Consider the following 20,910-nt stretch of genomic DNA (forward strand, 5'->3'; position numbering starts at 1 on the left):
TAAGCTTAGTTAGGGTGTTCTTTCCAGGGGCCGGTGCAGACTCGCTGGGCCAAATAGGCTCCTTCTGCACTGTAAATACTATGAAATCAGTGGGCAGCACGGTAGCACAAGTGATTAGTACTGTGGCTTCACAGCACCATGGTCCCATGTTCTATTCCCTGCTGAGTCACTGACTGTGCGGAGTCTGCACGTTCTCCCCGTGTCTGCGTGGGTTTCCTCCGGATGCGCCGATTTCCTCCCACAGTCCAAAGACGTGCAGGTTGGGTGGATCGGCCTTGATAAATTGCCCTTAGTGACCAAAAACAGTTAGGAGGGATTATTGGGTTAAAGGGATAGGGTGAAAGTGAGGGCTTAAGTGGGTCGGTGCAGACTCGATGGGCCGAATGGCCTCCTTCTATGTTCTGTGTATGTTCTATGAATTCTGTTTTCACTCCTCCATTCCCAATGCACATCAAATGAAAGCAACACAAGATATTCTCAATATTGGTGAAAGTAGAAGTCTTTTGTCTCGCACTCATTCTTGCGTTTGGCTGATGAATGCAAGATGAATAGCTACCTGCAAGTGAAACAAACTTTGTCTATCACAACTCTGCTCTATGACCATGAGAAGTGGCCCAGACTCTTGCCATTGCTGCTTGTACCCAACCACTCAGATATATGCAAGTCCAGTGCAAAGTGACTTGGTGACTAAAGTTCTGTGCCGTCCTTCCCACGACTACTTGATTAATTTTCTTGATATTCTGGCTGGGTGAAGCTCGGTGTGGAGAACTGAGGGCATATATCTCCCATTTTAGCACTCTGTCATCTTGCATGCTGCAACCGCACCATTGAGGTGATTATAATGTGGAGATGCCGGCGTTGGACTGGGGTGAGCACAGTAAGAAGTCTTACAACACCAGGTTAAAGTCCAACAGGTTTGTTTCAAATCACTAGCTTTCAGAGCACTGCTCCTTCCTCGGGTGATTGTGAATTTCACCTGAGGAAGGAGCAGTGCTCCGAAAGCTAGTGATTTGAAACAAACCAGTTGGACTTTAACCTGGTGTGTTAAGACTTCTTATTGAGGTGATATTGTCTGTTGTTGCGTAAGAAGTGTATTCCATGCCTTCTACATGTAGGAAGGCTCGAATAAGAGATTCCGACATATCGGTGGGGATGTTCAATTTTTTTTCAGGGTGGCTTTGAGGATATCTCTGAAGCGTTTCCTCTGCCCTCTTGGTAACCGCATGTCGTGGTGAAGTTTGAAGCAGAGAGTTTGTTTGGGGAATCTTGTGTCAGGCATGCGGATAATGTGGCCCATCCAATGTAGCTGATTAACCATAACCAGTGCCTCGATACTGGGACATTGGCCTGTGCGAGGACACTGATATTGACGTGTCATTGAATTTTCAGGATTTTAACGGAGGCATCGCTGGTGATATTTCTCAAGAGATTAAGGTGTCTACTGCACGTTATCTTTATCTTTGATGTATACAGGAGTGCCGCTAGCACTGCAGACCACGAGCTTGATGCCGGGTTTGAGGTCTTTATCATCAAACACTCTTTTCCTCAGATGGGCGAAATCTGTCCTAGCACACTGGAGGTGATATTGAGTTTCATCATTGACAACTGCCCTTGCTGAGAGGAGGCTCCCAAGGTATGAAAAATGATTTAAATTTTCAATAGTTCACTGTGGATCCTATTAGTTGGGGGGTTGTGTTCCCCAGCAGGAGCCAGCTGCTCGTTGACCTTTGTGCTGGAAGTTTATCCGAAGGTCTATTGTTTCATAAACCTTTGTGAATATATCGACAATGATTTCAAACTTGGTCTCTGAGTGTGCGCATATGGAAGTGTCGTCAATATGGTGCAGCTAGAGAACATGGTGGCGCAGCTGCCTCAGGGCGCTAAGGTCCCAGGTTCGATCCCGGCTCTGGGTCCCCGTCCGTGTGGAGATTGCACATTCTCCCCGTCCTTGCGGTCGTTTCGCCCCCACAACCATAAGATGTGCAGGCTAGGTGGATTGACCATGTTAAATTGCCCTCTTAATTGGAAAAAATTACTTGGGTACTCTAAATTTTTTTTAAAGGAACAAAAAAAAATGCTGCAGGTAGATGACAGAGGTTGGGGTGATCTTGGTTCTGGAATGAAGGTGTCATAGATTGAGTAGTTTTCCGCTCATTCTGTCAAGTAGCTTCCCTCCAGCAGGGAGCTTCATGGAGAAGAGATAGAGTCGTCTGAAGGACTCGCTGCCACCGAGAAGCTGTCCCTCCATCGGCACTTCTCTGGCGCACCGTGAAACCTTTACAAATGAGTGTGTAAGATGGGAAAGAGTTTTGTTGTGATGACACAGCCTTGCTTGACCTCAGTTTGCACTCTTATTGGGTCTGTGACAGATCCATTGATGAATGAAAAATGAAATGAAAATCACTTATTATCACAAGTAGGCTTCAAATGAAGTTACTGTGAAAAGTCCCTCGTCGCCACATTCTGGCGCCTGTTTGGGGAGGCTGTTGCGGGAATTGAACTGTGCTGCTGGCCAGTATCACGACTTCCTCTCCTTCCTCAGGAAACTAAGGAAATTCGGCATGTCCGCATAGACTCTTACCAATTTTTACCGATGCACCATGGAAAGTATCCTATCTGGCTGCATCACAGCCTGGTATGGCAACTGCTTAGCCAAAGATCACAAGAAACTACAGAGTCGTGAACACAGCCCAGTCCATCGTGCGAACCCGCCTCTCATCCATCAACTCTGTCTACACCTCCTGCTGCCTTGGGGAAAGTGGGCATCATAATCAAAGACTCCTCCCATTCGGGGTTATTCTCTCTTCAAACCTCTTCCATCGGGTAGGAGGTACAAAAGTCTGAGAACACGCACTAACAGATTCTAAAACACCTTCTTCCCCGCTGTTACCAGACTCCTGACTGAACTGATCTCTCCACTGAGTAGCACAACACTCCGTATGTTTTACCCAATACCCAATATCTATGTCTATGTACTTATCATTTGACCTATGTTTCTCATGTATGGAAAGAACTGCCTGGTCTGTACGCAGAACAATACTTTTCACTGTACTTCGGTACACGTGACAATAGATCTAAATCAAATCAAATCAAACCATGCAGCAGGCGGTGAATGCTGACGAATTTCTGCGGGCATGCAAAATTTGAGGAGGACGTTCTTTGTGAGGTCGAAGAAAGCCATGAATAGAGGTTGCAGCTGCTTAAATATCTGTCTTTCTCAGCCTTAAGCACAATTAACGACCCAGCCTCCACAGCCCTCTGCGGTAACGAATTCCACAGATTCACTGCCCTCTGAGAGAAAAAATTTGTCCTCATCTGTCTTAAATGGACGAACCCTTACACTGAGATTTTGCCCTCAGGATCTAATATCCCCGTTAAGTTTAGAAAACATAGAGGTTATCTTATTGAGACAAACAAGAACCTTAGGGGACACGATAGGGTGAATGCTGGAAGGATGTTTCCTCTTGTGGGGGAGACTAGAACTAGGGGATGCAGTTTAAGAATAAGAGATCTCCTTTTTAAACCGGAGGCGAGGCGTAATTATTTTTCTCTCCAGGTAATTTTGTGAAATTCTTTCACGGAAAGCAGTGGAAGCTGGGCTATTGAATTTATTCAAGGCTGAGTAAGACAGATTTTTGATAGACAAGGGACACAGAAAGCAAAATTGACTTGAGACCTCAACCAGATCAGCCATGGTCTTATTGAACAGGGTCAAAGGGCCGAATGGCCGGCTGCTGATTCTAAGTCCCATGTTCTGTGTTGTAGCACTTCTGTGATTCTATCTCCGTGGGACAAGTCTTGGCACAGCTGCTGAAATATTTGAGAAGAATGGCCTATGGTTTTTTGGTCGGAAAACAAGACATATGTAACAATAATTAGATGATGTAGTCTTTAAGAGATAACAAATACATCTTTTCAACAGAATAATGCATCCTGCATTATATGCTGAAAGAAGATCCTTTTTAAAACACCTGCATCTGCTCCATCACGTGAATTTCCATGGAGATCTGCGAACAATGATGGTAAATGCTTTGGCCACACTCCTGTCTGATTTAATCATAGGGTAAATGTATTGTCAGTAATCAGTGGGTATTCAGATTTATTTTCATTTATATATTACTCAGTAAGACATTGCAATCAAACTAGGAATCGTACATCTGTTTTGTTTTTCCAAATATATCTTTGTTTAATTTTAGTCCTTTTCTTGGCTGGCACCCTGTCCAACAATTTTCCTTACCCCTTCCCTGTGGCTTCTTCACCACTCTCCCTCCTCTGCTGTACTTACTTTTCTTGTATCCAACCAACTTAGCACCTGTCCATTGTCTATCTGCACTTCCATCCTTACTGTATATTGCTCCTGCTATCGAAGCAGCTAGCTTTCCGTTGCACACTTCTCTGTCCAGCCCACCTATTTGTTATGTCCTTGTTTGCTGAAGTGGCTGCTTCATTTCCGCCCGTGTGGGCTGCCTCTGTTGCCACCAGATCCCAACTCTGTTTTCTCCAGAACGTGCTCCATCTCAGCCACCGTCAACTCCAGTTTCCCTCTCTAAGAAACTCAAGTCCCTACCATGGCTCCGCTGTGTTGTCTTTACTGGTTTATCATGTTCAACTCAAAGTCATCCAGGAGCCTGCTGGAATTACAACTCCAATCCAAAAACAACAACCTGGAAAGATGCAGATGCAGACTGTTTGTCATTATTTACTATTCGTCACACACTCTTACCAGCACTCAAATATTCTGTAGCCAACCTCCTTCACATTCCGAATGCTGCTGCCTGTCCAGTATGCTTGTTCATTGAATGCACATTGCCCTTGTGAAAGAAGAACCAAAGGCACCAAGTGAAATGGACAACAGAATTCAGGAATTCAAACATCTTGCTTCTTTTAACCACATGATGGAGTTTATCGGTGGGAAGCCGTTGATGACATGAATGATACGCAAGCAGGTGGAGACATGTTTCTGGCTTGTGCAATTATAATAACGTACCGTCCTAGTGCAAATGCGTTTCAGCAGGTTTAATGCAGTACGTGTGACATCCCATGTATTGCCTGGGTATGAACAGGCTGAATGGCTATCCACATGTACTTAACATGTATCCTGCTCCTCTTGTTACAGATTCTCCCACTCCCCAAAAGGAGCAAGCCACTTCCTGAATGATCAGGCCTCACCCCAACATTCAGCCTCATCAGGCCTTGAAGCTGACATCGGAACAGATGATCTGGCCATTATCTCATTGCTGTTTGTGAGAGCTTGCTGTGTACAAATTGGCTGCCCCATTTCCTACAATGGACTACACTTCAAAAGTTCTTTACTAGCTCATTATAGAATATCTAATCAGGTTTCACTCATGGACTTTACAAAAAAAGAAATTTAGAAAAATGTCGTAGGTATGTTGTTTTGTTTATTGTAACTGAAATTTCTAATTTAATTTCACTAAAGATTCTATGAAGGTTAATCTCTAAAATGTGCATATGTGATGTAGATTATTCTGACTTCCAAAAAGTTGACCAGGAAAGCAGATCTAAAATCTAAATGGTAAATTATTTTATAGAGTGCTATATTGAATGAAAAGATGCATAACTTGAATCTGGAATTTTTTTCCCTCATTTTCAAAATGAGCAACTAGTTAATGAATGGCAAGTAGTGTGGAGTTAGATTAATGTCACACAACCTAATTGATGCTTGCTGACCTATCCAACCTTCCATCAAAATTATGTTCCAAATGTTTAATGTATAATCCTCTCATAGCAGGAATCTTCAAACTTTAAAGAAATAGTATGTATCATTTGCTGTATCACTTGCATTATCCCCCAATTATTTTCCAGTTCAATTCAGTAATTTGTCACAACTCCAGGCACCTCCCCACACCCACCAGCTCAAGTTGTCTTGCCTCCCCATCTCTGATCCAACTTTATGTCCCATTTACCCGACGGTCGATTTCTCTCTAGTCTTTGCCGTATGCTGTTGTGCTGTGTCTGAGGCCCAATATCGGGATCGGTTGGATTTTGCCATCCAGGTGTAGGGGTTGTGTACGTGCCTGAATCTTTAGGCCAACCATGTGTGTTATTTTCTGGTAAATAGTGTTGATTACTACTTAAACTCTCACTGATCAAATCCTTAATTAGTAAACACCATCAAACTGTATGAAATGTGCTGGTTGTTAGTTGCCTGGATGTAAATTCAGCAAGTGTGTCCAACACCTTTTGTCATTATTACTGAAGGTATGATGCATCTAGTGTGAGGGTGAAGAGAGTTGGTATGCTTTCTACTCGTGTATGGCAATTTGTTTCATTTACAGCCTGATTGGCTAGCAGTAATTCAAAAAAGAGAGCCAATGGTGTAATTCTCTCCTTGTCAGTGCACAGCCTCTCCATCGGCAAGTCCTCAGCAGTGCTTCCTCGTGGGGACGCAAGGAAACCGAGTCCCTCACAGTCCTAGGCAAAAGCTTCAGAGGGGCTCTGAGGAAGTTTGGTCCCCAGACATTCATTGTGGGGACGTGTGGACATCCACTGGTACTCACGAATCAAACTCACAGCTATGATCGAATTACTCCCCTAACTTGTGGGGGAAAAAAAATCTGGAGTGGAGCCCAAAGGGAACTGAAATTTAAGTAGGTCGTCCTTCCGATAACTGCTGCAACCAAGTTGGTGCCAAACATGGTAACTTCTCGGAATCTATCCTTGACAAAGTGGCCATTTTATGGATAGGCCAAGGAAACAGTCATTGTAGATTTTTCATCCATCTCCATCCATAGTTTCCCATTGGAATAATGCCTGGTGTGGCATTCATTGTCACATCAGGGACCAGCTAGGTTAAGGGTGTATTAGAAAGAATTCGCAACATTCAGGAATGTAATTTACTTTGAATTTCAAATTGATGTGTAGTGTAATAATGTAACTTGAAGGAATTTGCATTAATATTGTCAGGTGATCATGCTATCCCCAAATTCTCCTGAGCCAATTAATTACTTTTGAAGTTGTTCGGCAGAGAAAGGGGGCTGTTTGTGCACAGCAATTTTATTGCAATTTAGTTTGGTGGGTAAATGTTGTCCAAGGCATCAGGAATCCCTTCCTCCTCTTTCTGTGGTACTTTAGCCATCTGGGATGGCCATTTATAATAAAGAACATGGACGGTCACAAAGTATAATGGGCAGCCTCAGAGCCTGAATGTATATTTGTGAGCGAAGAATCCAGACGGTATCGAAACCCCCAACCGATTAGCATTTTGATGGCCCTTCTCTGTCAGACAAAGGACTGATACTTGAGCAACCGATACAATCCCAGACATTTCGGCGCCACTCCCTGTACTCAGGAAGTGTAAACAACAGGGTCAATGACCGGTTAGGACACGCCCAGCCATCAAGGCACCCGCCCCTTTATTTGTTCAAATCAAGCACAGTGATCAAGAATTACGCAATTAGTGAGGTCCAAACTGAAGGACCGCCCAAAAGAGCGTGAAAACCCCCAAGGACAAAGAGAGAGACCACCATGTGTTCGGCCTCTCTTGGACCTGGTGTTCCGGCAACGTCTACTTCCAATTGCAGCACCACCAGAAGCAAGTTCAACGCCCGCTACCAGACGGATGAGCCCAGCTGAGCAGCAGCTACTTCTGCAGACCCGATAGACCTAGATTCGAACAATGGCCACTGGTCCTCTGACCTAAGCCGGGTGCCTGAAGTTAAGTACAGGTTGTCATAGTTGATCGGTGCAGTTTAACGAGTAGTGTCTATGTTGCATGATTAATTGTGTATGTAAATAAAGTGCCCTTGATCTTGAACTAACTAACTGGTGTTTGACTCTTTGATCGATATCCGGTTGAACCTTGTGGTGGTATCATTTGATACCTGGCGTCTCTGAGCAATATAATATTGATATCCAAAGAAAGAAGGGCAACCTCATTGATTACCATATTTACAGTAGGTAAAAAAGGCAACAGTACCACAGAGCCTGTTGGACATGCAGATGGACCGAGGTTTACTGTCGAAATGAAGGGCTGTACATCCAACAAGCAGCACCTGAAATGTTAGACTAGATCACTCACTCGCGTCACTGGAATGGAAATTGAACCTCAACTGCTGCTGAACCAATCTAACACTTCATATCAGAATATTCCTCTTTGTCGGGGTGTGGGAAATGCGCACATGTGTAATGGAAGCAATTTAATCTGTTGTTTAGTCTGCTTTTGATTCTGATCTTTGTGGGCTTTTAGCTGTCACGCATGCCTGCCTTTCTCCTTGATGCCGCAGTTAAATAGCTACAATAGCGTGGATCATTAGCGCAGAAGTTTGCATTATAGAGACATTTCATGATGCTACTCCTGTGCCAAGCACTTTTTATTTTAGTCTGTAAGTACTGTACCCCAATGAGTCTGTTTGTTCCAACTGTGTAATGATGTGTGTGGTTTCTCAGGTCCAGAGACTGCGTTCTGTTGCAGATTTTAATTTCAAATATTCAAGCCAGTGACACTAATGCTTGTTGCTCAGATACTATGCAAGGTATTTACCTTGCTTCAGTGCGACAATTGTGTAATGAGTAGTTTTCAGATACCAGGCCATTATATTTAACCAATTTACAAGAGAACATCTCCTATGCTCAGAGGGCTGCAATTTATTCCTTTCACCCTGAAAAATAGTGTTGGAAACTCATTTAAATAAATGCACAAGCCTGACAACTATTGCAAAACTGCATTATAACCATGGATTTATTTTTTCTATAGCTGAGCTGGTATTGTAACATTGAACCAGTAGTGGAGGGATGAAAGTCATCTCAATTAATTTCAACTCCAATATTTAGCAATTCTCAATTGTCTTGAATATGCTGCAGAATCCTAACCAGGTGGATGATGCACTGTAGCCCCAAGGTACTGTCACAACATATTACAGTAGCATATTTAATATTTGCAAGGGTTTCCATGTTTTGAAATACAAAATATTTAAAATTCTCAATTATATTGGGAGTTTGTGTAAACTACAATAGATAGAACATTATATTTAATTAAATTTTAAAGCGGTTTTGATGAGATTGGGTAGGTGAATGGTCTTCTGGCGAATCGCTGGTCCGCTTATGAACCTGCTTATTGTTGAATAAAGATTTGAATTTACATGGCACCTTTCATTACCTCAGCCTACCCTAAAATGCTTTGCAGCCAGTGAAGTACTTTTGATGTATTGTCATGGTTGTAATATAGAAAGATAAATGACAAGATAATTGGATTTAAGTTTTGAGGAATAAATAGTGACCAAGAGAATGGGAGAACTCCCCTGCTTTAGAGTGTCTATGTGAGCCAGGAGAAAATAGATTGGGATCACGGGATGAGAAGATGAACAATCCTATGCAAATCATAATACTGGCAATCTGTGATATTTCTCTTTTTACCATCACAAGGAAACAGTGCTCTGTAACTTTAAATACTGACATTTTTGGTTCCAAAGAAAACTACAACCAATAACACTGCAATCCTTTCATTTCAAGTATCTTTGCTATTCATGGAAATGTTTAGGCTGGGCCTCCATGGCTTTTATGGTATGTTTTAATCAATCAAATCTATCCTTAACATCAGTCTTGAGACCCTTTCCCTTTTCTTCCAGCAGTCTAATCACTATTATCATCTTGGGATGACAGCCTGACTGCCTTCCAATCATCAGATTGGTTATACTGGGCCTGGTTGTTACAGATGATGTATAGTAACCTTGTTCAAATGTGTGCTGCAGCTATTGTTGAACGAAGATTAGTACCATATGAGATTAGGGATGATGTGTTTCTTCTACTAGCTTCTACACCTTTCTGGAAAATTGCTACACATTGTGTGGCATTTCACGCTTGGCCTACCCCAGCTGATCAATCACTGTATTGATCTGAATTAGAAAGACTTTATTGTCCTGGCTGCTGCTGGGGCTAATGATTTATTTCACTTACTGCCACACTGCAGGAGCTTCATGCGTATGGTTTGATTAGGACTTGTTACTATTAAAACATGTTTATTCTTTCTACAGATAAAACGGAAAATACTATAAAGTTTGGGACAGATGGCATCTAATGAGAGAGAAGCAGAGTTAACATTTCAGGTCATCGACCTTTATGCTTTTGCTTTGCAACTATAATAAGTCCTATAGGTATTTTTGTTACAATGAAGTTTCAATGCTTGCTGCTAGCAACTGGCCACTAGAAACATTACTGCTTTGCACTGTTTACATCTGTGATTAAAGATGATGAAAATTGATCAAATTTCCAGGTCTAGCTCAGTTTATTTTACCTCCCAACATATAGGTCCTCAAATTCCTGCCTTTGCTAAACTTGGACTCTTGTAAGAAGCAGTGTGATTTATGCAGAAAGTAGGAACAGACCTGATATTTATATCTGGACTGATCCTCTTTAGTCTTCCAAAGATGGTTTAATGAATAATAGCAACCAGAGAGCAAGTGTCCGGCTTTGCTTTGCGGAACCTTGTGAACAGCATGTGTACGGTGCCACTCTGAGAAATCAGTATTTCATACAGGTCAAACCTGATGTTAGCTCAAAGTTGATCTGGGCTGGTTTAGCTCACTGGGCTAAATCGCTGGCTTTTAAAGCAGACCAAGGCAGGCCAGCAGCACGGCTCAATTTCCATACCAGCCTCCCCGAACAGGCGCTGGAATGGCGACTAGGGGCTTTTCACAGTAACTTCATTGAAGCCTACTCGTAACAATAAGCGATTTTCATTTCATTCAAATTAGTCTGTTTTCTAAGCCTGCTGTGATTGTAGCCACAGAGAAACCACCAGAAGCAACTTATACATCTCTGGTCGGTGAAATACCTGACACTAAACTTGGGTGCAGACGTGAAAAAAAATACGGGGAAAAAAAGTTGATTTGAAACATAAGTTGAATTGTTATTTTTGTTCAACTTCAGAGCACTGCTATCTGAAAATCGATGCAAACATTTTGTATCACCTTATCAGAAGGGGCTTCCCTGGAATAGTTTGACTTTTTTTCCCATGCTTTATTTTGCAGCAGCAATATTATTTTCACGCTCGGTACAACGAGCCTTTAAATTCAAGTGAAGGAGACCTCGCACCACTTATTTTTAAAGTGTTACCGGACAAGCTTTTCTCTAATTTTCTTGATGCCATCATTTCTGCCCATTTGATTTCAAAATGATTTCTTCTGCATTGTTCATCGGCTGTGTCTGGACTGCTGAATCTCTGGAATCGTCAGATTTCAAAATAGTTTCTGAAGACATTGTACATCAAATAATGGAGACAAGCTACAGGAAATTTACATTTAGGGCAGCACAGAAGCACAGGGGTTAGCACAGTTGCTTCACAGTTCCAGGGTCCCAGGTTCGATTCCCGGCTTGGGTCACTGTCTGTGCGGGTCCGCACGTTCTCCCCGTGTCTGCGTGGGTTTCCTCCGGGTGCTCCGGTTTCCTCCCACAGCCCAAAGAAGTGTGGGTTAGGTGGATTAGTCATGCTAAATTGTCCTGTGGTGTCCAAGGATGAGTTTGGGTTGCGGGGAAAGGATGGAGGTGTGGGCATTGGTAGGGTGCTCTTTCAGAGGCTGGTGTAGACGCGATGGGCCGAATGGCCTCCTGCACTGTAATTTCTACAATTTCTATGATCAAAAGGTTGCATGTAATTTGCACAGTTGAGTGTCCAGAACCTTAATGTATATAATTTTGTGTCATTGTATATTTTAGTCGAACAAAGATGAAAAATGCAGACGGAATATCTTTCCTCCCTGCAAAATAATCACTCATTTTCCGATCCGAGCAGTAGAAACAAGACATGCCTGTACTGTTTTATTCAGTGAATTTTGTTTCCTGTATCCTAAAGTAATAATTGTAATTAATGTACTCAAAATGGTTTGATGAAGTTGCCATATCGAAAATAAGACATTACAATGTGTGTTTCACTTCTTCAAAACAGTATAAATGAGGTCAACCTGCAGGCACTCTGATCACATGTGATAACTCATCGGTAAAGTGGCCCATTTTTTCCTGTTTTTCCCTATTTTTCCCTCCAGCGGTCGACTTCACAGCTGGATTAATGCTGTTGAAATAATCGCCATTGCCGAAGCTGTGAGATTGATTTTTTTTTTATTTCTAAAATGATCGAATTTTCAGAAACAAACAAACAAACCCTAATTTTGTTAGCACCTCATGTATACTGAGCAAATACAAGTTTCCTGCATATTATTTAGTTAGATGTGAATTTTCAGGCCCATTGCTCTTTCGAAAACAAAGTACGCAGCAAGAGTTTTTTCCCCCAATGCAGTCGGTACCTGAGCGCGCACACGAGTTTAAAGGGCAGTTCACACGTCAAAGAGACGGAGATGATGGAGCAAGAATTGAGTTATGCCAAGTCATTCATGCAACACTTTGGGCAAACCAGAACTCCACATCTGAATCCTTGAATGCATTTCCAGAGCATTACTTGTAAGTGGCTGAATATTGGTGATGCTTTTTCAGTGTGGGTGAACAGTTGTATGCTACTGCTGAATATTAAAGCTGGGGGCTTATCGGAACTTTCTCATATTTTAAAGTTCAAGAACCTCATTTTGCATTCGTTGTAGAAGATTAGGCGACTTTGTACTGAAAAATCACACTTCTGGCATGACTCAGCCTAAATGTGAATCGGGCTGCATCAGGTAGGATGCTTATTTTGCAGAATGCCTGTCTGATTTGGCTGTCCATGGAAGTGTAAAGTAACATCAGGCAGGGGGTGAGGTAGGTGGCTGTACCAAAATCACCCCCTTCGCAATTCCATCAACTCAAAGTTCTAGAATTTTTAACTGGAGAATTTTAACGTGTATGAGGTTATGCATTTTGGTCAGAGCAACACACGAACACGCCTCCCATCCATTGACTCTGTCTACACCTCCCGCTGCCTTGGGAAAGCGGACAGCAGGCAAGCAGAACATTCTATATTCATGAACTAGGTAATACTACAGATGAGCAACAGTACAATTGAAGCCACCCTGTTCAGTTCCTAATGGAACCATTGCACCTTAGCCCGATTATCAGCTGCCTTTCCTGTTATTCACTGAGCCCATTCTTCCCAGAAGCCCTTCGTAATTAAGAATTGAGCTTCCGTGATCAGAGGAACATAGGAATTGGGAGCAGAAGAAGGCAATTCAACCCTTTTGAGTCTGCTTCGCCATTCAGTCAGATCATGGCTGATCTTTTCCTGGTCTCAAAGCCACATCCTTACCTGTTCCCCATATCCCTTTCACCCATTTTTTAAATCAGTTATATATCTATCTCCCACTTGAAACCATTTAATGATTCAGACTCCACTGCACTATGGGGCAGAGTTTCACAAATTCACCACCCTCTGCGAGAAGTAGTGCCTCTTCATCTCTATTCTAAATCTCCTGCCTCGCAACCTATATCTGTGACCTCTTGTTCTAGATTGCCCCCACGAGGGGGAACGTTTGGACTACATTTACTTTATCAATACCTCTTGGTATTTTATATACCTCAATCAGATCCCCTCTCCTCATTCTAAATGCCAGAGAGTACAAGCCCAAACTTTTTAATCTCTCCTCATACATCAACCCTGGAATCAATCTGAGGAACATCCTCTGAACTGCTTCCAATGCCACCACATCCTTCCTCGAATAAGGAGACCAAAACTGGACACAGTACTCCAGATGTGGTCTCAGCAATGCCCTATACAATTGAAACGGTACTTCTCTACTTTTTCCCCACAATACCATGTATTTCCACATCTTCATAATATCACCCATCTCCATCGCTATCACATGCTAAAGTCTTCACTTCTTAAAGACTCCCCTCATTGGCCTCCCAGGCTGTCTTCTGCATAAATCCCTCTGGGGGCTCCGGTTTCCTCCCATATTCCAAAATGGCAGATTAGGTGGATTGGCCAGGCTAAATTTCTCCTTGGTGTCCAAAGATGTGCAGGTTAGGTGGATTGGCCACAATCAATGTACAGGGTTACAGAGATAGAGCGGGGGCGTGCTCTTTCAGAGAGTTGCTGCAGACTGAATGGCCTCGTTCTGCATTGTAAGGATTCTATGGATTTACCTCAACAATCTCCAGTATTTCATTATTGATAACCAAAAGGTGCTCACAGAAAATAAGAGTAAAGCACTTGCTTTTTAATACCTACCTGATTTTCCTCTCTGACTCACAATAGTATCCTGGAGATTGATCATCAGTTCCTGGAGACTGCAGTTAAATGCTGGAGCGTTGGCAATCCCACTTCTCCAATATTAAACTTGCGCGTGTACCATAATGTTGAGTGAGTGTGTCTTTTTTTAACCAGGAACCAAATTTCTGTGGTTTCGTTACTGATGTGAGCAATTGTTGTGTCCTTTTCAACGGCAGTAGGTTGGAGGTTGGTACCATTACATCAGCATAGTTGTATCACCTGAATTTAATCTTTTTGTTGAAATTGTTTTCTGAGCCTTACTCAACCCATACCGTTATTTGTTTTTTGCAAGCACCATCTCACAATTGTCGAGAAACTCAAATTAAACCTGTTTTAATCTGTTTCACAGTTTTAACTACAGTACCACTTGTAGCTTAAGCTGTCAACTCTGTGGTTCGCATAACATTATTATTGTCAGTCAATATGTTTCAACAATGTATGGAATTAGGACACTGTACATTAGGATATCCACACTGGCTTTACAATTGCGTGCCTCAGGGACTCCACACACACAGAATCTCCACAGTGCAGAAGGACGCCATTCTGCCCATCGGGTCTGCACCAACCCTCTGAAGTACCACTCTACCTCGGCCCATTCCCCTACCCTATCCCTATGACCCCCACCTAACCTGCACATCTTTGGACAGTGGGGGGAAACCGGAGCACCCATAAGAAGCCCACAAAAACACAAGGAGAACGCGCAAACTCCACAGTGACCCAAGGCCGAAATCGAACCCGGGACCCTGGCGCAGTGAGGCAGCCGTGCTAACCATTGTGCAATCCTGCCACCCATATTAGGTCAAAGCCCATGTCACCATTAATCTCGAGTTACTAATGTTAGCAAGGCCTGGATTCATATTTGGGGTTTATTCACCAATGAGGAAGTGGCTCTAATCACAGTTCCTACAAAGGTCACTCTGGACAAACCGGCAGATAAGAAATTTTAGTGCAAATGGATTTGAACTGCTTGATATTCAAAAGCCAGATTTCCAGGTTCGAGGAGGCCACAGAATGGATATCCTCCAGTGATTATAGCCTAGATTTTATTATCATGTTAGCCCTGGCATTAACACATTAATTTTAAGAATAGCCATGCTTTCCTGATTGGTGTTTTGTGTTCTTATGATGAGTTACTTTTATATTTAGGCTACTCTAGCAAACATATGATATAAATTAATAGCTGGTACTAATTTTCTCCAAAAGCTCCCTCTCTCCTGAAGGGTACCATTTAGTGTTGGTTAAAATGTTTTTGTTTTTTTAGATTTTCTTAATTTCTAAGCCAATCCAGATCCATATTTGATGTAAGCTTGCAGCTTGTTATTATTTACAAGATGCCATCTTTTATAAACCTTTTGATACTTAATGCATTGCAGCCTTTCTCGATAGCTTGAGATGTTTGTTTCTAGCCCAGGACTTAAGTTTCTTTCCTTGATGTACTGTACATTCATCCTTGTGCTTTTCTCTGTTCTATGAGGATTCACTCTACTGGATGGCATTCATGTTTAGTATTGAAATAACGATCTTTTCACACCCCCCCCCCCCTCCCCCAAAGCATTGAATACAGTATGACCTTCGACATTTGTAATAATGGAGGAGGCCGTCAGTGAAATGGAAGTTAGGGATCATTAAAGAGCTTCCACACTTTAGCCTTGCTATTGCGTGGAACTAAAAGTGGCTAAAATTGCTGAACACATGTGGTATAATAACGGTGCATGTTGTGCACCATATTATGTTGATGACATTTCAGTAACTTATGGCGCAAGTGTATTCTGCCGATCGGTAAGTTCCTGGAACTTCTTCACCATTCAAAGGTGCTCATCAAAAATGTTGAAGAGCTGCTTATGTTAGTGTCACCCACAACTAAACTAAACGGCGTGGTCAATTTTGTCAAATTACCACCACAGATGCTTGGAATTTACAGAAGGCACTGATGGCTTTGCTATGTTTCGTGCAATCACAGAAACCGGAGTGTATTATGCAAATTAGGAAATAGCTGTATTGCTCCCATTAGGCTTTTCTTTATTAGTTCAGTCACACACACACACACAACATATTTACTGGTTTCTACTTGCAAACTACCACAAATATGACTTTCTTTAAATATGTAACTCAGGTCATTAATTGTGAATGTAGTCATTAGTAAGAACTATGTGGCAATTTGCACTTATTCCAATCCAAGCAACAAATCTGAAATAGCACTGGCATTACAGAATGCTTGAGCAAATGACGACTAAAGAAACGTCTGGTTTCCCAACTTCACTTTATTGGGAAGTGGGGTGGGGGAAGGAAGTCACTATTCCATCGAGACACAGAAAAAAATGTTTCTTAAGATGAATCGTCTCTTTCTAATTTGAATATGTGCACGTGTCTGCCCATCTTTTCAACCTTTAAACATTTATTTTACTCACTTCAGGACCTGATTCCACCTGGCCATAATACTGCTTCTCCCAGCCCCTTTGTTGTATTCACTGACATTCTATACGTTTTAATCATTTGGCCAACAAATTGCAGCACTAGCAGCAGGCTGGGCACAGACACGTTTATACAAAATGAAATCATCTGATTTTGGCTTGACCCACACTTTCCCAGCATTAATTGGTTTAGGGGAACCCTTTTTTTGCACTTGGACCTGCCTCCCTCTACCCCCAGCCACTGAACACATTTTGTGTAACGAATCTGCACCAAACCTGTTTTATCCAACAAATTTTGAAAATGTATCACCAAACTCCTAGGGCGGGATTCTCCACTCCCGCGCCGAAGTGCCCACGCCGTCGTGAACGGCGTCGATGTCCACGATGGCGCGAAACGGCCCCTATCCCAACTGATTCAGGGCCCAATAATGGGCTAGGAGTGGGGCCGCGCCATTTACGCGCACCAGGCCTTGTCGCCGCGTAAAGGCGGCACCGCATACATGACGCAGCTGGCGCCGCATAACTGGCATCACCCGCGCATGCGTGGTTGCCGTCCTCTCCGAATCCGCCCCGCAAGAAGATGGCGGACGGATCTTGCGAGGCTGCGGAAGAAAGGAGATCCTCCTTCAGAGAGGATGGCCCGACGATCGGTGGGCACTGATCGCAGGCCACCTCACATTTGAGGTACCCCCCGGTGCAGGATTCCCCCCCCCCCCCGCAGGACGCCCCCCCCAGTGTTCCCGCGCTGTTCCCGACGGCGGCGACCAGGTGTGGATGGTGCCGGGGGGAACCAGCCGTTTTGGGCTGGCCGCTCGGCCCATCCGGGCCTGAGAATAGCAGGGGTGCCGGAGAATCGCCATTTTGGGTGTCTTAGGCGATTCTGCGGCCCCCGGAACTCGACGGGGCCGTTCTCGCCGCTTGGGAGAATCGTGGGAGGGCGTCGGACCGGCGTCGTAGGAAATTTTGGCGGCCCAGGCGATTCTCCCAACCGGTGCGGGAGTGGAGAATCGCGCCCCGAGTGTCTCCTTAAATTCTAAAACCAGGCTACAACAGATCCATGTGCAGTTTGTTTTGGCTTCCATCCTACTTTTACCTGTGCCTCTTCTGGCTGATTCCTTCTATGCAAACTCACCAGGAGCTTACTACTCTTTGCAGTAACTCCAGGTTTTCTGAACTAATCCAACAAAATTCCCTACTTGGGCCAAAACTCCATTAATCTCAACAGCTTTGTTAGAGTGCTATGTCCTTATGCCTTCAGGTCTGTTTTTACTCTGAGAGTGGCAAGAATGTGAAACTGACATGGAGTTGATGAAATGAATAGCATAGATACACGTAAGGGGAAGCTGGATAAACATGATGAAGAAAGGAATAGCAGGGTACAGTATTTCTATTGGGTTTAGATGAAGTAAGGTCAGAGAAGGCACGTGTGGAGCATGAACACCGAGATCGACTTGTTGCGTTCAATGGTCCGGTTCTCTGCTGCGCTCCGAATATGATGTCATATTATGGTCTTTTAAATATTAATACTTGACATCAGGAGATACAGTTGCATTTTTCTGGTCGATAGTTACAGCATAAATCTCTCTTTTAAAATGTTTGATATCTACTTCAAGATGGAACTTAGCTCCTTAGAGCTGGTCTTTAGAGGCATACACACAAAACGTCAAGCTCATTTTTAATCCCAAACCAAACTCGGTACTGGGGCACAGTATGATGAGAGTACAAAGAACAAAGAAAAGTACAGGAACAGACCCTTTGGCCCTCCAAGCCTGTGCCGATCATGATGCCCTAACTAATAACAAAACCTCCTGCCCTTAATCAGTCCATATACCTCTATTTCCTCCCTATTCATGTACCCATCCATATGCCTCTTAAATGTTGCTAATGTGCCTGCTTCCACCACATCCTCTGGCAGCACATTCTAGACAGCCACCACACTGTGTGAAAAACGTACCCCGCACATCTCCCTTAAACTTTCCCCTCTCACCTTGAACCTGTGCCCCCTTGTAATTGACACTTCCACCCTTGGAAAAAACCTCTGACTATCCACCCTGTCTCTGCCTCTCATAATTTTGTAGACCTCTATCAGGTCTCCCCTCAGCCTCCGTCTTTCTAATGAAAACAAGCCTAGTTTATTCAACCTCTCCTCATAGCCAACACTCTCAAAACCAGGCAACATCCTGGTGAACCTTCTTTGTACTCTATTCAAAGCTTCCACTTCCTTCTGATAATGTGGTGACCAGAACTGCACACAATTGACCAGAGCTGCACGCAATGAGGGAGACAAGGACGTGCCAGTTTGATCACTTGTCCTGTGCCTGATACGTGGGAGTAAAAACCTATCAGTGAGGCAGTATCTGAATCGGTTTATTCAGGCCTAACAAGTACTGTGTTCTGTAGTATGCTAAAAGAAACCTTTACATTTCTTAAATAAGTACTGATTTGTAATTCACTACAAATTGATGAATTTCTTAATTATCAATATCTTGACTTTGGTCAGTCAATATTGCAATTTAATTCACTTTCCATGAATACTTTTGAAAGACCTTTCTAGCCTGTATCAAATTAATAATAAAAATTCATTTTATAAGCAATAACAGCTGTTAGATGAAAATAAATATCACTATTCGATCTAGCACATGCTCACTCTATAATTTAATGGGGGTGGGGAAACAATAGACACTGGCCTTCCCTTTTGTCACCGTATAAGTGGGTAAAAGGGTATGATGGATGAGGTAAATGGATAAGGGGGTAGGATGGGTGCGGTAAATGGAGAAGTCGGGGGGAGGGGGCTTATGGAAAGTCGAGGGAGAAATCGGAGGTTGAGGACGAATCAGGTTGGATTGGGGGTTAGAGTCTGGGAGTCAGGTTGGGGGGGGAGGGGGGGGGGTGGTGAGCAGGGCTCGGTTGTATAGTTTCCCAGGAGTTTGACTAGATATTCTGTTAACATTTCTAGAGTCCGGATAAGACGGAACCATCCAACGTCTCTGTCTTACTCTGACCTTTTTGGAGGGTCTTGGAGGACAGGGGAATTGCCCACTGCAAGTTCAAACATCCCAGGCAATTCCCACAGAGTCATTGCGTTGGGACTTCTGAAAGGTGCTGTCGCACATTTGGGGAGTACTCTGACTATCCGGAGACTGGAAGATCTAGACCATTATGTTTTGTTGAATTGGCATAATTATTCACCTCTAGAGGGTTTTGCTCTAATGTTTTTATGTCTGTGCACTTGTATTATGTGGCAATTGCTCTTCTAAGCACTAAAGATCTTGATTTTGCAAGGTGCTGTCAAAGAAGCTGCAGTGCATCATAATAATAATCTTTATTAGTGTCACAAGTAGGCTTACATTAACACTGCAATGAAGTTACTGTGAAAATCCCATGGTCGCCACACTCTGGCGCCTGTTCGGGTTACACTGAGGTAGAATTCTGAGTGTCCAATTCACCTAACAAGCACGTCTTTCGGGACTTCTGGGAGGAAACCGGAGCACCCAAAGGAAACTCACACAGACGCAGGGAGAACGTGCAGACTCCGCACAGACAGTGATCCAAGCCAGGAATCGAACCCGGGTCCCTGGCTCCTGGTTTAGCACACTGGGCTAAATAGCTGGCTTTTAAAGCAGACCAAGGCAGGCCAGCAGCACGGTTCAATTCCCGTACCAGCCTCCCCGAACAGGCGCTGAAATGTGGCGACTAGGGGCTTTTCACAGTAACTTCATTGAAGCCTACTTGTGACAATAAGCGATTTTCATTTTCATGGTTTCCTTCGCTGTTGTAACCATGCTTTCAGTTTACCTGTCAACAGCAGTATCTGCAGCATGCATGCAGGGAATGAAGGATGAGTCGCTTTTCTGGCACCAGGCTATAAAAGCTCAGGCAGCCCGAGAAGGTGAATTCAAATGACAATTTATTTTAAGCCAAAAGAAAAGGCCGCAACGTGGCATACAGCACAAAGGTCCCAGCCGGGACTACGATCATGCCGGTCCCAACCTAGGCTGGCTTTTATGAGATGGTGCTTATGAGCCCCTGCTGATGGCCTCCGCCCATTAGCGGGGGAGCTCATATTCCCAATGGAATATCAATTGGGCCGTCCCTGTTGGTCTTGTGAAGGTTATTACACGCCTTCCATCTTACAGCGAACGCATGTCTCCATATTTCCTCATTTTCTTTCATGAAACCTATTAAATGGAATTCAAACCACATCACTGTCATTGAACTTGGACAAATATAGAGGCTGGTAAGACTAGCGACTTATCTGTTATTGCACTTTTGTAATAAAATATTAACATAACTAGACTAAGTAATTGAAGGTACCAAGTGAAACTATTTTCAGGGAGGCAATTATTCCAG

The 20,910-nt window shown here is 43.3% G+C and overlaps 1 protein-coding gene and 1 long non-coding RNA gene across 2 annotated transcripts in view; both read left to right on the forward strand.

Moving 5' to 3' along the window:
* Positions 1-20,910, forward strand: part of sh3gl3a (SH3-domain GRB2-like 3a) — a 185,138-nt gene that overhangs the window by 6,116 nt on the left and 158,112 nt on the right. The window lies entirely within an intron of this gene.
* Positions 3,964-7,781, forward strand: LOC140386411 (uncharacterized). Its single transcript, XR_011933609.1, has 2 exons — positions 3,964-4,022; positions 5,117-7,781. It is a non-coding gene; the product is annotated as an uncharacterized lncRNA (long non-coding RNA).

The sequence above is a fragment of the Scyliorhinus torazame genome, chromosome 12, assembly GCF_047496885.1.
Source record: "Scyliorhinus torazame isolate Kashiwa2021f chromosome 12, sScyTor2.1, whole genome shotgun sequence".
In the NCBI taxonomy this organism is placed as follows: Eukaryota; Metazoa; Chordata; class Chondrichthyes; order Carcharhiniformes; family Scyliorhinidae; genus Scyliorhinus; species Scyliorhinus torazame.